The sequence below is a fragment of the Pinus tabuliformis genome, chromosome 6 (assembly GCF_031772625.1).
Source record: "Pinus tabuliformis cultivar Carrire ecotype Pingquan chromosome 6, CPIR1, whole genome shotgun sequence".
Classification (NCBI taxonomy): Eukaryota; Viridiplantae; Streptophyta; class Pinopsida; order Pinales; family Pinaceae; genus Pinus; species Pinus tabuliformis.
Window position 1 is genome coordinate 362,824,407 of NC_142292.1, and position 15,763 is coordinate 362,840,169.

Consider the following 15,763-nt stretch of genomic DNA (forward strand, 5'->3'; position numbering starts at 1 on the left):
ATATAGCACTGTCACCTCCAAGTTTGTACGAACCCCGGGTTGATAAGTAAAGCTGGTAGCCCTGGGAGTTACATAATTCTTGTTGTAATACTAAGGATCATCACTTTTTGGCACCGTTGCCGGGGAGGTGTCTAAGTAGAATGTGGTTACTGCTTTCTTCTATTTCTAGTCTCCAATTTTCTTCCATTAGTTTATTTCTGCAAAAGTAATCTAGTTTCTTCCTTTCTTTCATTTCTCGTTATCTGCTTTCCTTTTCATTCTGCAAGTAGAATTTCAATTCAACAAGTAGTCTTTTTCTATCAGTAGTCTTCCTTCAATCAACAATTTCATTCTGCAAGTAGAATTTCAATTCAGCAAGTAGTTTTTCTTGTTAGTGGTTTTTCATTCAATTAGCAATTTCCTTTTTGCAGAGTTCTTCCAGCTTAAAAAAATAAAAAATAAAAAAATAAATAATAATAATAATAATAATTCTTACAAAAACCAACCCAAAAACATTTCCTTTAATGCCTTGTAGGAATAGGGACAATTTAGGGAAATTCTTGTCAAATACCCCCACTGCATCCAACAGTCAACCTTCTCTCTTCTTCAATGACGGTGAATTGGAAGACCCTTAGGTGAGAAAACTTACATATTTGAGGAACCTACAGGGGAAGAAGAAGAGGAAGAACCCATTCCTACTGAACCAATGGTTGAAAACCAAAATAACAGAGGAAATAGAGAGAGAATTAAGGGTGCCTTCCCCATCAGGGAGACCAATGGGGACACTAAGATGAAGAATATAAACCCCTCTGCTCTACCTCATTTCCATGGCCTTACCACAGAGGACCTTGACACTTTCCTATTTGAGTCTGTTGTTATATGCCGAACCTATGACTATACAGATGATGAGCAAAAGTTAAAACTGTTTCCATCTACTCTCAAGGATGCAACATTGTGCTGGTTCATGGGTTTACCTGGAGATAGCATCACAAATTGGGTTTAGATGCAACAGGATTTTAACAACAAATATAGGGACTACTGTAGGTCAAAGGATACTAAAGAAAAGATTTTTAGGATGACCATAGGCCAGGATGAATCCTTAGAAGACTATGAAGAAAGATTCCAGCTCAGTTACAAAAGGGCGAGGTGCACACTTGACCCTACGTCACTAAAGCTGGTCCTGCTTAGAGGAGTAAGGGAGGATCTTTTGGATACCTTACATACGATAGTAGGAGGAGATATCTACCAATTACCCTATGAGGATATAAAGAATGTCTTTAGAAACCATTCTAGGGCAACCATGAAAAAGGGTAGGGGTAGTCAACTTATGGCCAGTACATCATCCTCCAACTCATCCATCAAGGGTGAAATTGGAAATATGTTGGAAGATTTCAAAAGTGATATGCTCCAAACCCTTACCTTACAATTGGACACCATGAACATCAAAAGGAAGCAAGAGGAAGCATAAAGAGCCCTGGCCATCTTTTGTCCTAGATGCTCCAGTAGGCATCCTAGGAATGAATGTCCATTGAACTGTGTTAATATTTGCTTAGTCTGTGAAGAAAATCACTCCATAGACAAGTGCTTTTATTTACCTGGACTCAAAGTTGTATATCAAGGAGCTGAAGGGGTGACTGATCAGCTTTGTTACATCAACCAAAGGAGACCTCCTGGGCCTAGACTATACCAGTAGGGTATGCAAGGGTCATCCCATGCATATTACAACCCCAACCAAACCACAACTATACCTTCTTGGGGACCCCCTGCTCATCCTTTCTAGTCTAAACCCCCTCCTTGGTTCTATGCATCTCAGTATCATTCCCAGCCAGCCAGCCAGTCATTTCAACCTTATGTTCAGCCACAACCTCAGTGGAATACCCCACTCCAGGGGTGGAGGCCCCAATTCAACAATGTTCTAGCCCTATTGCCTCCACCACCTACCCAACCACAACTCCTGCACTCTGCTCCACCTAAGCAACCCCAGATGCCTACCCAGCCAAATCTGAACCCGAACAATAGGCAGGCTCAACAAGTCTATAGTGGAGAGACATCATACCCAGCTTATGTTGTAGAAATCCAGGAGATCAACCTAAGATCTGGGAGAATTCTCCCTGATAACTAACCTCCCTCTCCACACAGGGAGGTTGAGGAAGAAAGAGAGGAAAGCAACCTTAAAGTAAATCCACTTTTTCCTGAGAGATTAGCCCAACCACTCCAGCCTACCCAAGAAGAAACTGAACCTATGAGAGAATTGAAAAATCTATGTGCAAAGATCCCCCTTCTCCAGGCAATCAAGGATGTTCCCATTTACAATAAGTTGATTAAGGAGAAGTGCTTCAAGCATCCAGGAAGAAGAAAAAGGGATGCCCCTACCATTAATGTCATTGGGTAGTTGTCTGACTTAATGTTGGGGCACGTAATATGTCCAAAATGTTTGGACCCTGGAAGCCTTGTAGTAGATGTGCACATCAATGACACCATTGTCCCACACACTCTAATTGATCTTGGGGCTATCATTAATGTGATGACCAAGGACACCATGCTCAAGCTCAACCTCCAAGGGCCATTGAGGAAGACCACAACAATTCTGCAACTTGCAAACCGTTCCATAGTCACCCCTGAGGGAATTATGGAGGATGTGATGGTCTCCATTGACTCCTTGGAGTTCCCTGGAGATTTCCTAGTTCTCCAGCCTAAGGCTAAGCTTACTGGTTACCCTCTCATGCTTGGGAGGCTATGGTTGGCCACAGATGATGCTTACATTAGCTGCAGAGCTGGGAATATGACCATCAAGAATGGACATATGTCCAAATAGTTAGTCTTTTACCCTCCTACTCAACCTACCTTAGAGCATGATTTACTTCTTCTGCCCAACTTTATGCTTTGGAAGCAATCATAGGAATACAACAAGATGAGGATGACTTAATTGAACACCTACTCCAAAGTCCAACTCCTAGTTCACTACCATTAGAAGAAGAAGTAAGGGAAACCAAGAAAAATCATCCTATTGACTTATGCTTGGCCAATTCCAACCCAATCCATGTTAAAACCATAGAATTTGTCCCAGAGAAAACTTTGAAAATTAATCCATCTCTTTCTGCTTTAGAAGAGGAAAAGCTATGCAACATGTTGAGAGAAAACCTATAAGCCTTCGCTTGGGGTTATAAGGAAATGAAGGGAGTACACCCCTCAGTGTGTACTCACCACATATACATCACAGAAGGTTGCAAGCCAGTCAGGCAACCACAAAGGAGGATGAATCTAGCTCTTAAAGACATAGTCAAAGAAGAACTGCAAAAACTGCTAGATGCAGGATTCATTAACCCTATCTCAGACAGTGAGTGGTTCTCTCCTTTAGTGTTAGTTCCCAAGAAAAATGGTAAGTGGAGGATTTGTGTTGATTATAAGGAGTTTAACAAAGCCACAAAGAATGATCATTTTCCCCTACCCTTCATTGACCAAGTGCTAGATAGCCTGGCAGGGAAGAAGTTTTTTTCCTTCCTAGATGGATTCAGTGGGTACAACCAAATCCAAATCTACCTAGAAGACCAGGATAAGACCACATTCACCTATCCTTAGGGTACTTTTGCCTATATGGTCCTTCCTTTTGGCCTATGCAATGCTCCTGCCACTTTCCAGAGGGCAGTCTTGAGTAATTTTGCTGAATTAGTACATGATGCTGTGGAAATGTATATGGATGACTTTACACCTTATGGTTGTGATTTTCAAGAAACCTTGACTAACCTAGGCAAAATATTGCACAAATGCATTGAAATGAACCTGTCTCTTAGTCTAGAAAAATGTGAATTTTTAATGACTGAAGCGACCATGCTAGGTCATCCAATATCTCAGCAAGGGCTATAGGTGGACCCAAACAAAATAGCAATCATCCAAAGGGTCCCACCTCCACAAAAGAAAAGAGATGTCAGGAGTTTCTTAGGGTTAGCTGGATACTACCGAAGGTTCATAAAGGACTTCAGCAAGTTGGCCTCTCCTTTGTTTGGGTTGTTGGCCAAAGATTCTGAGTTTATATGGTCAAATAGTTGTCAAGAGGCCTTAGACATTCTAAAGGGTAAGTTAACCACTGCACCAATCCTTAGAGGCCCAAACTGGGCTCCCTTTTCATATTCATTTTGATGTCTCACACAAAGCCATAGAAGCAGCCTTAGGTCAGGAAGAGGAGAAATTGCCCTATGCCATATATTTTATTAGTAAGAACATGTCAAAGGTTGAGCTAAACTATACTATGACCGAAAAGTAACTCCTGGCTATTGTGCATTCATTAAACAAATTTAGGCATTACATTACAGGCTATCAAACATTTGTGCATACTAATCATGTTGCAATCAAATATTTAATGAACAAACCAGATGTGAATGCTAGAATTATAAGATGGTTGCTTTTATTACAACAGTTTGATCTAACTATTGTTGATAAGCCTGGTAAGGAAAATGTTGTTGCAGACTTACTATTTAGGATGAATCTACCTGCATGTGAAGAAGGAATGGTGGATGACTAGTTACCATATGAGCATTTGTTTTCCATTTCAGTTCTCTCCCCATGGTTTGTTGATATAGCAAACTATTTGGTATCAACACAGTTCCCACCAAACTTGCCCTCCAAAGAAAAGAGCAAGATAGTCAGGAAAAGAACCCCCTTCACCTGGATTGGGGGAAATCTGTTCAAACTTGGCCCAGATCAAATCTTGAGAAGGTGTGTAAGGGAAGAGGAAGTTTTTGACATCCTTCTGACCTATCATGATGGGCCTTGTGGAGGTCACTTTGTAGCAAAGAGGACAACATTCAAAGTGTTGCAAGCAGGCTATTATTGGCCTACCCTTCATTAGGGTGTGAAAAAGTACATTAGTCAGTGTGATCGGTGCCAGAGGATGGGAAAACCTACTCTGAGAGATGAAATACCCTTACAACCTCAAGTGACTTTCGAGCCATTTGACAATTGGGGCATGGACTTCATTGGGCCTATCAACCCTCCTTCAAAGAAAAAGTAGTACATTATTGTGTGCACTGATAATTTGACTAAGTGGGCTGAAACCAAGGTGATTAAGGCAGCAACAGAAGAGAAGGTAGTTGAGTTCCTAAGGGAGAATGTATTCTATAAATTTGGGTACCCTAGAGAGCTAATCATAGACCAAGGCAGCCAATTTACCTCCAGCATGATTGAAGAACTGCTCAGCCATCACAAAATCAAGCATAGGACCTCCACTCCTTATCATCCACAAGCTAATGGGCAAGTGGAGGTGACCAACAGGGCATTGGAGAACATCTTAACCAAGGTAGTGAGCAGCAACAGGAAGGATTGGGCAGAGAGACTAGTTGAGGCCACCTGGGCCTATAATACAACATGGAAGACCACCACTGGATTTACACCCTATGAGATGGTCTATGGAAAAAAGGCTTTGTTGTCCATTGAGTTTGAATATAACACATTGAGGATGGCAGCCCAACTAGATTTGGATCTCAGTCATGCACAGAAAGAAAGATTGTTCCATTTGAATGGCTTGGATGAATTCAGAATGCAGGCCCTCCTACATATAGAGATAGTTCAGCTTCAGAGGAAGATCTGGCATGACAAACATATCAAGGAGAAGCAATTTCAAGAGGGAGACTGGGCATTGTTATATGATTCTAGGTATAAAGACTTCAAGGGCAAGCTAAGGACAAGATGGCTCAGACCTTGTGTGGTTGAAAGATGCCATGACAGTGGTTCAATGCAAATCAGAACTATAGATGAAGAAGCCATTCCATTGCTTGTTAATGGACATCGATTGAAAATGTACAAGAGGCCTTTATCAAAACAAGAGTTCGTTGATAATATCAATAAGACAATGATGATGGTGGAGCATGTAGGTTTTAACCCTGTACAGAAATTACCTGCATACGAATTCTTAAACAAAGAAAATAAACAATGCGAGAGCATAACCCATAAACACATATGCACAGAGATTTTTCCCTGGATCCCAAAACCGGGACTACCAGCTTGATTTTTCATTATGTTCCTTTCAATGTTACAATACATATTTATACATGCCGAAGCATCCAATACCATGGACCGAAAAACCATCGCGTCCAATACCATGTGCGAAAATCATGCACAAAACCATAGGTAGGTTCGCCCAACCTAATATAGGGTCCAAAAAAAAAAATTCCCGGGGCGCTACCCCGAACCCCGTAGAGGGGGGCTACCCGCCCCCCCTGTGACCCCCCCGCTGCGCAATCGACGCAACGAAGGGGGGCTTCTGCCCCCCTCTAACCCCCCGTTTAACTACGTAGGTTAGTCGTGGAAAGAATATAACACAACCCAACAATCTCCCACTTGTTGTTTTCTTTCCACAGGGGGCCACAAGAGAGCTTAGTCATTTTTCCAGACCTGAAACACCCATTGTTTCTCTACACCAAGAGAAAGTCTCAGAGCTCACAGATTTTGTCAATGCATCTGCAGTATTCTTCAAAGTGTCCACCTTTACCAGCAACACCTTTTTGTCTTCTATCATATCCCTCACAAAGTGATACTGAACATCAATGTGCTTTGTCTTTGAATGATAAGCAGGTTTCTTTGCCAAGAAAATTGCACTTTGGCTGTCACAGTCTATTCTTATAGCTCCCTGTACTAACCCCATACTTGAACACAATCTCTGCAACCAAACTGCTTCCTTGCTTGCATGAGTGGTTGCCATGTATTCTGCCTCTGTAGTTGATAGTGCCACTACAGATTGTTTCTTACTCATCCAACTGACTGCACCTCCAAATAGGTTAAACATATACCCACTTGTAGATCTTCTCTGATCCAGATCTCCAGCCCAGTCTGCATCAACAAAACCATGAATATCCAACACTCTGTCCAATCCTGGTCTTCCTTGGTAGCACAAACCATAATCACTAGTGCCACGCAAATACCTGAAAACCCGCTTCACTGTTGTCCAGTGCTCCTTCCCTGGTTTTGACATAAACCTGCTCAATACTCCCACTGCATGTGCAATGTCTGGTCTAGTACAGACCATTACATACATCAGGCTACCGACTGCACTTGCATATGGAACACGGGACATGTCCTCTTCCTCTTCTTGTGTCTTGGGACACTGTTCAGCAAATAACCTCACACCTACAGGAATAGGAACCTTCACCGGTTTACTATCCTGCATATTAAACCTCTACAGTATTGTCTCGACATACTTCCTCTGGTTTAACCAGAGCTTCCTCTTTGCCCGATCTCTTTTAATTTCCATGCCCAAAATATAGTTTGCAGCACCAAGATCTTTCATGTCAAATTTGGAGGACAATTGGGTCTTCAAATCCTGGATAATTTCTTTGTCATTTCCAACCAGCAACATATCATCCACATACAAGACCAGATAAATAACACGGTCACCAATTCATTTAAAATACACACAATGATCTGCTTTGCTTCTGGTGAAGCCAAGTCCCCGTATAAATGTATCAAATTTCTGATACCACATCCTTGGTGACTATTTTAACCCATACAGAGACTTCTTTAACTTGCATACCAGTTCTTCCTTACCCTTCACCGCAAAGCCTTCAGGTTGCCTCATGTAGATTTCCTCTTCCAAATCCCCGTGAAGAAATGTTGTCTTCACATCCATCTGTTCTACCTCAAAATCAAAAGCAGCAGCAACAGATAAAAGTAATCTAATAGAAGCTACCTTGGCAACAGGAGAAAAAATATCACCAAAATCAATTCCCGGCACCTGGGAATAACCTTTTGCTACCAACCGAGCCTTGTATTTCTCCACCTTTCCTTATGCATTAGTCTTCTTCTTGAACACCCATTTGCTGCCAATGGGTTTCCTTCCAGCCGGCAACTCTACCAGATCCCAAGCCTCATTTTTGTGCAAAGATGCCATTTCATCAACCATGGCCTCTTTCCAGAGTTTTCCATCCTCTGAATCCACTGCTTCCTTCACAGTTCTGGGATCATCATCAGTAACAGACAAAGCAAAATGTGAACTGAAAGCAGATGGACTATACCTTTCTGGCTACCTTCTTTCTCGACCTGATCTTCTCACAGCCGGAGTTTGTGGCTCTTCATCTTCTGATTCCTCCTCTGCTGCAGAGTCTGATTCTTCCTCCTTTGGCTCAAACTCTATCTTCTCAGGTTCCTTTGGTTGGACTTCAGATTGAATAACATCTTTTACCTCTCTGAACACCACATCTCGGCTGTACACAACCTTCCGTGTGACTGGGTTCCAAAGCTTATAACCCTTTAAACCATCCTTATACCCAATAAAGATGCACTTTTCAGATTTACTATCCAACTTGGTTCGTTTCTCCTTTGGAACATGTACATATGCATCACATCCAAATACCCTTAGATGTGAAAGAGAGGGTTTCTTACCAGTCCATACTTCTTGTGGAGTCTTATCCTCCAACGCTGATGAGGGTGATCTGTTGATCAGGTAACGTGCAGTATCCACCGCCTCTGCCCAGAATTCCCGTCCTAACCCAGCACCACTGAGCATGCTTCTTGCCCTTTCCATCAACGTCTTGTTCATTCTTTCTGCGACTCCATTTTGTTGAGGTGTATATGGAGTAGTCTTCTGTCGTGCTATACCACACTTCTTACAAAATTCTTCAAATTCCTTGCTGCAAAATTCTCCACCATTATCTGTCCTCAGCACCTTTATCTTCTTCTCTGTCTGATTTTCCACCAGAGCCTTAAATTCTTTAAACCTGTCAAAGACTTCATATTTCTTCTTAAGGAAATATATCCATGTATTCCTTGAGAAGTCATCTATGAATGATACATAGTACACAGACTTACCCAGTGATGGAACCTTCACGAGTCCAAACACATCACTGTGCACAAGCTCTAATATCTGTTTCGTCCTCTTACCACCAGAGGGGAAACTCACTTGATTCTGCTTCCCATACACACAATTTTCACAGAAATCAAAATCCAGAGAGCTATCATTCATACCTTCTACCATACCTTTACCATGAAGTATTCGAAGGCCCTTCTCTCCAATATGTCCAAGCCTTTGATGCCACAACATGGTCTTCTCTCCAGAGACCACTAGATTTTCTTCTCCATTTTCCGGAACCATAGAACTATTGCACCCATCAACAACAGTGCTACCTTGCAACTTGTACAGAGTTCCAATCCGAACTCCCCGCATCAATATCAGTGCTCCTCGAACCATCTTGCAGGTATCTTTCTCGAACACCGTCTTTACACCTGCATCATCCAACTTGCTTACAGAAATCAGATTTCTGGCCAATGCAGGAATATGTAGAACACCCGGAAGTGTTCTAACCCTTCCACCTTGCAACTTCAACTTTACTTTTCCCCGACCAATGATTCTAGCCTTCCTATCATCTCCTAAGAAGACATCACCACCATCGTATTTCTCATACTCGCAGAACCACTCTCTATGGGGAGTGAAGTGAAAGGATGCACCTTAGTCAATCAACCATGCCTCATGATCTACATGTGTACTTGAAGAAGCCAAGTACACATCCCCACCTTCATCTGAGGTGGTTTTCGCCTCTGCAGAAGGAGCATCATCAGATCCCTTTCCTTTATCAAGAGCTTTAGATTTACAATCCCTTCTGAAGTGCCCTTCCTTTCCGCATTTCCAGCACACCACCTTTGTAGGTTTTCCTGGAGATTTAGATCTCCCTCTAGATTTAGATCTCCCACTCGATGACTTATTTTTGTTTCTGTTCTGGGACCATCCTCGTACAAACAAGGCATCACCATTCTGGTTGTCCATATTCTTCCGTCTCATCTCCTTCGTCAGCAAGGCTGAGACTATTTCATCAAACTGCAAAGCAGTTGCATTGCTACCTATTGCAATAACCAGACTATCCCACGAATCTGGTAGAGAACACAATAGACTGATGCACTTATCTTCATCTGAAATTTTAATATCAACAGATAATAATTGACTTACCACAGTATTAAACGCATTCAGATGCTCTGTCACCGAGTCTCCATCTTTCATCCTCAGGTTATACAGCTTTTTCCGTAGGAACAGTTTATTCACCAGAGACTTAGATTGGTGCAAAGTCCCTAACTTGACCCACAAAGCCTTTGCCGTAGCTTCCCCTGATACATTCAGCAATACTGAATCTGAGACACACAATCGTATTGTGCTCTTTGCCTTCCGATCCAATTTCTTCCATTCTTCATCGGTTACTCCCGATGGTTTAGTACCCGGATCTACCGCGATCCACTGATCTTTATCGACCAACAGATCCTCCATCTTGAGTTTCCACAACTCAAAACTCTGACCATTGAACTTCTCAATCTCGATCTTTCCACTGCTCGCCATCTTCTTTCACCACCAGAATCGATCTCGCAGATCTCCCACTGAACAGGGTCTACCATAGGCCTGAGCGAAACCCCTCAGCAACAAAGGCGTCCCCTTGAAGCCAAAACAACTCTGATACCAAATGTAGGTTTTAACCATGTACAGAAATTACCTGCATACGAATTCTTAAACAAAGAAAATAAACAATGCGAGAGCATAACCCATAAAACACATATGCACAGAGATTTTTCCCTGGATCCCAAAACCGGGACTACCAGCTTGATTTTTCATTATGTTCCTTGCAATGTTACAATACATATTTATACATGCCGAAGCATCCAATACCATGGACCGAAAAACCATCGCGTCCAATACCATGTGCGAAAATCATGCACAAAACCATAGGTAGGTTCGCCCAACCTAATATAGGGTCCAAAAAAACATTTTCCCGGGGCGCTGCCCCGGACCCCGTAGAGGGGGGCTACCTGCCCCCCTCAAACCCCCCGGACAGGGGGGGCTGCCGCCCCCCCGCTGCGCAATCGGTGGAACGAAGGGGGGCTTCCGCCCCCCTCTAACCCCCCGTTTAACTACGTAGGTTATTCGTGGAAAGAATATAACACAACCCAACAGAGCAAGTTCCAACTCCTCCCTCATTAGGGCAATGAAAACCTCCATGAGGTGCCTGAGTCCCATATTTGGGTTGAAAACCTCGTGAGGCGACCCAAGGATGAGAAAAAATGAAAAAGAGTAAGAAGATGCCTAGGTGAAAACCTTCATTGAGGCGCCCAGGTCAGATATCTAGGGTGAAAACCTCTATGAGGCAGCCTAGGTGTTTTTCAAAATAATAATAATAATAATAAAAGAAAAAAGAGAAAAAAAAACATAATTTTTATTTGCAGGTGGGTGAGAAAGACAATCAAGGAGCAAAGAGAAGATCCAAAGGGAACCCTGCCTCACATATATTCATCTCCTCCACTCCTTACCATGCATCCCTCCATCAATTCCATTTCTTTTCAATTCATTGCTTCAATTCAGGTAAAGATTGTGTTTTCTATAGGATCCCCTGAATGGTAGATTGGTTAGGTCCCCAAAATTCATACTAGACATGATCTAACCAATCACCTCAACTATTATCATCACCCTATCCCACAGAATAGCAATCATCAGCTACAAAGTCTTCACTAGGATGATCCAGGAGATCCACAGCAGCAGTAGCAACATCAAATCTTCAGTCACAGACACCTACAAAAGCTAATAAACCATCAGCAAACAACAAAGGAGGAATAAGAATGACCATCAGCAACACCTTTGATTTTCAACAACTGCAGCATGGCATCGAGACCACAGGTAAGTATCCCACTCACTCACTCATATGCATCATTTGATCAAAAGTTGTAAAGGGTACGAGGTAGTTGGTTTATAAGTGAAAAGGTGGCAAAAAGGAAATTCTTTAATAAGTCAAAAGAGAATGCAAGAGTTCGAAAACAGTGACGTAAGGTGGGGCCCCGACCCATATTAAATTTCGAGCAGTAACACAAGATTTAAGTAAACGTGGGTTCGAGGCAGATAAAGTGCTCTACGGGGGAGCAACGAGCACGAGTTATAACTCAGGCTCAACCCCCACAGTTAACCATGATGTCACGGTGTTTGACCAAGATCTACGGCCTGAGATTGCTGCGGGGGTTCAAACCTGATGACCATCCTGTACACTCCCTACCACTGCAGCGGGCCACCACCATCGCTCCACTCCATCTCGTCTCCTCCACGTCATCCACCACCCTCATTCATTACCGTCCACCTCATTCACCATACCCTGTCATCATTCCATAGATACAGTGTTGTTATGGCAACCATTTTAGAATGCTTGAAGAATTAAGACTTGGGGTAGAAACACCAGTTCACCAAAGACTCAGCATACCCTATTTCTTGATGCAATCACTCATAGACTCCAGCAGCAAAGTAAAGGAAGGGAATTCCCAACAGTTGGCTCACCATGGTTTGATCAAAATCCTCATTGAGGATTCCCTCCAAAACCTCAGGATCCCTATAAAATGGTCAATCTTTAGAGACTTACCAGCAGAGGATGACATCAAAACCCTCATCTGTGATGTTAGTCCTTCTGTCAGTGAGGAGGAGGCAAAACAAGAAAAAGAAGATACAAATCTAGATGGGGATGAAATGGATGAAGAAGAAACTAATCCAGAGGAACATGATGAAAGAGGACACAAGGAGGACGATGTTGAAACAGAGGAGGAAACGAAGGAAGAAACTGATGGAGATGAGAAAGAACAGAAAAAAGGAAGAAGATAAGAAAAATAGAGAGGGAAAATGCATGGTTGAGAAGACAACTACAAGAAAATGAAAACCAAATAGCATATATGGCCAACCTCTCCTTGGAGGCCATCCAGTGGAGGATGCTAGCTAAATCCTATGCTATTTACCTCAGAGAACAATCGCTGCAATTTCATATTAAAACACTAGCACAAAGGGGCACCATGCCATTTCAGGACTGTAGGCAATTTATTGATCTTTGTGATCAAAGTGCACTAGAGGATAGGGCCAAAATGGTTGAGTTTTACTTGCACAACATGGCCCTCACATACATGAATATTTGGGATCCTAATGCATATCTAGGAGATCTACAATTAATGGCTTTAGCATCATCGATGAACCATGATAAGTCAAGGGCTGCAGAGATGAAAAGAATATTGGCCAGAGAGCAAAATGAACCTCTTTTCATTAGAGATGAACAATCAAATCCCATGGCCCTAATCAACACCCATAATCTAATTGAAAATGATCCTCAGCTGGCACCTAGATATCTTGCTGCCCAAGAGCAAGCAATTTCACATTTTGAGGATATGTTTACGCTGCTAAGAGATGATAATATACATTCCTACTAAAGGAGATGGAAAACACTGCCACATAAGATCAAAGAATATCACTCCCCTCAAAGGTTGAGAGAGGCACTCAACAGGACACCTATGTATAAGCAATCAATGCAAAGGTTGAGTGTCAAATGGATAGGCCTAAAACTTAGTCCACCACTACTCCTAGGGATGATAGAAGGGAGAAAAGAAGAAGAGGAAAAGAGGCAACGGGAAGAAGTAGAAAGGAAAGTAGGCTTCTATAAACAATAAGAAGAGACCACAACAGAAGCATGGGATGTCAGAGAGGCTACCAGAGCCATGAAGGACATGGACATTGACTAAGTTGCTCAGAGTATGAGCAACACTTTCAGTAGGGGGTTGATGATGAACCTCATCATTGGGTAATTATATGGGCCTTAATTGGCTTTAATTCACCTCCTAGCTTATTCAAGCCAACTATTCTCACAACTTATTGCATACTTTTGATTATATTTTGTTTATGAGATGAGTTAGAGTTGGATATTTTGCTTTGTGGTATGATGTGCATGTAATGCAGGAATAAAGGATAAAAGCAAGGAACTGTGGCAAAGACCTTGGTCAAAACTCGAATGGGACAAGGGAGAGGAATTATAGGAGGTTAATCCTCCTCATTTACTACCCCTCCATTTGAATATTCCTCCATCATCTTGGAGTGCAAACAACCAAATCATGAGGACTAAAAGACAACCGAGCAAGTGAAAGTGACAGAAACCAGTTTATCTTGAGTGGGGAGCCAAGCCTCCCTAAGGGGAAGGAAGTTGTTGGAGACTTCAGAGATATAAGTAGAGAGGCTTAGGACCTCAGTGGGATTTAGATTCTTATTTTAAAACTCTACTTTATCTATGAGCTGCAAGACTTGTGACAGTTTGTTATGTAATCCATGGTTTTTATAATAAAGATGAGTTCTGTTTTGAGCTAGCACTGAGTTAACTCAAAGGGCTGAAGCTCTTGGATTAGGGCCCAACCCGAGCAGCCAAAGCTCCTCTTTATTGTACATGTATGCTAGCATAGATTTATGGTTCTGTTCATTTTCTTAAGTAGCTTCCTAGTTTTCTGTTCATTTGCTTAAGTAGCTGCATTTTCATTACAACAGTATAGTGTAGATTTATGGTTTTTCTATTCATTTGCTTAAGTAGCTGCATTCCGCTTATATTAGTATAGAGTAGATCGGTTGTACTTTAGTTTACCTCCATTTGTGCCTTCTTTCAGTTCACAGGTTAGCTAGGAGAAAAATATCACCATAAGGTTGTCTGCAGGTGTCTCGGCCTCACCTCCTCCCTCTGGGACCATGACTTGAGGAAGAGACCCTTCAGCAACCCCCAAAACACAGGTTTCTAGTTCTCGCATGAGCTTTGGAGTTTTTTGTTTGGCACAATTACTTGTTTCATTTCACTGTCATCGTTTTCCATCACTCTCGGTCCACCCTCACCCTCACTTGTTTTTTTGTTGTTTTCATTTGAAACCTCCTTCAGCACATTCTTCATGCATCGTTTCCTCACCGTCTAGTCCACAACAAACATGACCAATTGATGAGCCCCGGAAATGAATAACTATGTGGGCTCATTTTGCCTATTATTCTCATTTAATCCACCATTCTCCATCGTTTTATGCATGCTTTTGAATATATTTATGTTAATTGAGTGAATGGGAATAGTCACTTTACCACAGAGTCTAATACGTGCTCATTGCAGATTTTTGGACATTTTTGGACCAAAATCAGGCATTTATGAGCAGATGGGTAGCCAAACACGAAGAAACAAGGTTGAGGATTTATAGGAGGGGTGTCTCCTGCACTAAATGACCCCTTCCTCGAGTTATCCACCATTAGCTCGGAGTTCAACAGCCCACCAAAGATGATTTCAAGGGGCAGTCGAGCACTTCTAGTGAAGCGGCTGTTAACTGTAGTTTTGGGCAGCCAAGCTCCTAAAGTTAAGGAGGATTGTTGAGACTCCTCATTGACATAAATAGGAAGGCTTCAAGCCTTAGTAATTTAGTCATTTGATAGTCTATTTTCATACTTTAGTGCAGCCCTGTATCCACACATTTTCGAGCTTCTTCTTGCAGACAGTTTTTGTGATGTGACTATTATTTTTTATCAATGAAGATGAATCCAGCTTTGAACCAGCTCTGAGCTTTCTTAGGAGGCTGTAGCTCTTGGGGTTGGGCCCAACCCAAGTGCCAAGTGTTAGCGCTTGAAATTTCACCTAGGCTGAGATAGACAAATCTCAAGGCTACATCAAACCATTACACCTCGTAGCTAGCCCTACGAGGAAGGAGAAGGCTCTCTCCGGTCAGACTCAAGGTATTTTCTCAATGGGGTGAGCTGACCAATTAGGATCAAAGATATTAGGCTAGTAAACTGATAAGGAGGGTTGATTTAAAGTTTTTTGGGGTTTTTGGTGGCAATTGGAGGGAGTGCAATTCAGGGTGCGGGGATTGGGCTCAGTTTTTACAGGGGGGTCTTTGGGGCAAGGTAGGAACTTGTGCTGATGCCTTTGGCTTGGATGAGTGATCAGGGAAGAAAGAGAGGGGCCTAAAGAGGGAAAACAAGGACTTTGAATCCTCTTTAGACAGTGGAAAACATCAA